The following is a 2,505-nucleotide window of genomic DNA, read 5'->3' on the forward strand; positions in this document are numbered from 1 at the left end:
AAAAATATTCTTTAGCCAAATATAAAGTAGAGTCAGAAAAAAGAGATTATAACACTACGTGCTTGAGTTACTTCGTTGAGAGAAGTAATAAATGAGTGTCTGAGAAATGCACATCTAGTTTTTAAATATCAAGGATTACTTTTTACATACAAGTAAAAAATGTGGAACAGAGAGCATTGAGATTCACATACTTATTTTCCATCTTATATACATTCTTAAAAAGAAATTGCTTAATATTTATAGATATTGCACTTTGACTCATTCACATACAGCTCAAACTAGCATTGTTTCAGATATATATATATATATTTTAAAAATAAGTAATAAATAAATAAATATATATATTATATTCAGTATAGATAGCCTTTGGTCAATGTTCATTCATAAGGGAGTATGGTGGAATTAAGTCATACACACATTGAATGAACACACAACTACACATGCTTGGCAAAAAAGAGATAAAGAGAGAGAAATGCAATATAATGTACATGAAGAAATATGCCTATTATTGCAGTCAATGAACCTAGGCCCTGGGGAGTAAACAAGATAGGACAGAGTCATCTGTTTGTCTCTTAGTTGAACACCTTCCATGGATGACTTCTACGGGGAATTCGAGTTGTCTTAATATGCTCGGGCATTTGAGCATCAGACACCATGATCCCTAAATACAAGCCAATTTTGTCTTATTTTCAACCAAAGAGACAAACACCTGATCAATGCCAGGGATAAAGCTTGGCTGCATTAGTTTTTAAAAACAGAATATGATCTACAATCAGGATCATTCCTGAGGACTTTGCAAAGGTTAACTTTGGCTCTGTCAGGTTTTTGTGTTTTCGCACTGATTTTAGAATTGAATTATTGGGTTTGCAATCATTTAAAAGAAGTGATAATTAGGATCATCAAGACTAACATGAGTTAAAAAAATTATATTGTGTTAGTATTGAGGGCATTGGCTGAAGTGTAGGGCTTGTGTTGCCCTAGGGCCTTTTCTATTTCATTCATTTATTGCAAATTCCCTTAAAAAGCAAAGACTTGTCTTCCAATTGAGGGACAAAATTCAGTAAAGATCCAGCCTGGGGAACCAAATGTCCCAGGTGGACTGTCTGCTCTTTATTTGGTCACCAAAATATCGCACAACTACAAAATCATCTAGAGAGATTTCTTCCAATACAGGGGTGACTTCAGACACAGGGACGTTGGGAGAGAGGCATGAAAAGTTATAAGAGGAATTCCCACATGGATTTCCTTTTCAAAACATATCACTCGACCCACAGGGATCTAATATTATCCAGCATGTATGTGGGAGCCCCTATTCTTTACGTTAGACATGTTCTTGCCTTGGACAGGCAAGGAAAAACAAGTTAATAAATATATATTCTATCATTTTGCAAAAGACCTGGGTTAAGAAGTTCCACCAAGAACTGCTACAGCCCTTGGAATCCACGTGTGTCTAAGGCCCAAGAAATGGTCAGCAGGCCACTCTTCCATGTCAATTGTGTCTACATTTGTGGCTACAGGAATGCCAGCTGGATTGGGAGGCAGAGCTAAGAAAGCCTCCTTTCATACCCAGAGAGCTACAATTCCTGACCCTTGGATATTAAATTTAACTAGGAAGTCACTTCAGACAAAACCACTTGGTGAGAGCTTCAGCATGCCAGGAGGCAGGGTTGGCAATCTACACATAAAAGGCTTCTTCAGCAAGCAGAAACAGTACCACAATAAGAAGCAACTGGTGTAAAGGGACTGTATATAGCTAACACTGGATGGATTCAAACAATGGCAAGAGTGGGCTTTGTTTTTTTTTGTTTTTCTGGGCTCAAGAATTCCTCCTTCCCCCCCCATGGACCAGGCAGGGTCTTTGTGTTGGAGGAGATAGATAAAATCTATACATCATGGCAAATAGAAAACTACATAGTAGACCTCAGATCTGAGGGTCAATAGCTGTGTTGGCTTGGAGCCTTCCCACAGAAGTCTGGACCAGGGTTTGGAGGAGAGTCAACACTCCCCTTAGCCCCACAGGGTCACTCATTCTGCAACAAGGGATGCTTAGGGTCACTTGGAGACCACACCCTGCTCTAGCACAAAGGGTGCCTTGGAAAAGTCCCAAATCAGTCAGCATCCATTAGCTGCTGACAATGACACAGGCAAGTGATGGGTGACTTCGGTTAACAGAAGTAGAGCGTGGGCTCAGCTAGTGTGGCTTGGTGTGTCACATAAATGAGAAGTTCTGTGTCCACGGATAGTGCTAAGTCACAGGCTACTTCTCTGATGTGTATCTTCACCACTCACAAGATGATGAATGGTACTTCCAATCTCCAGTGGCATCTTGAAACTGATAAGAACTGCTGCTGCCAACATGATTTTATGAAAGCAAATGCGTCGATAGAAACGAGATCCATGTCTTCCTTCTCTTCTGTCCTTTCTCACCTGCCAGTCTGAGAGCCGCTTAGTCAGTTGAGACAGGAAAGCAGGTTCGCAGTGGAGACAGGAGAGCTGTCCGGCTGC

Source organism: Ochotona curzoniae, unplaced genomic scaffold (assembly GCF_017591425.1).
Source record: "Ochotona curzoniae isolate NIBS_2020 unplaced genomic scaffold, NIBS_Ocur_1.0 contig_2321, whole genome shotgun sequence".
NCBI lineage: Eukaryota > Metazoa > Chordata > Mammalia > Lagomorpha > Ochotonidae > Ochotona > Ochotona curzoniae.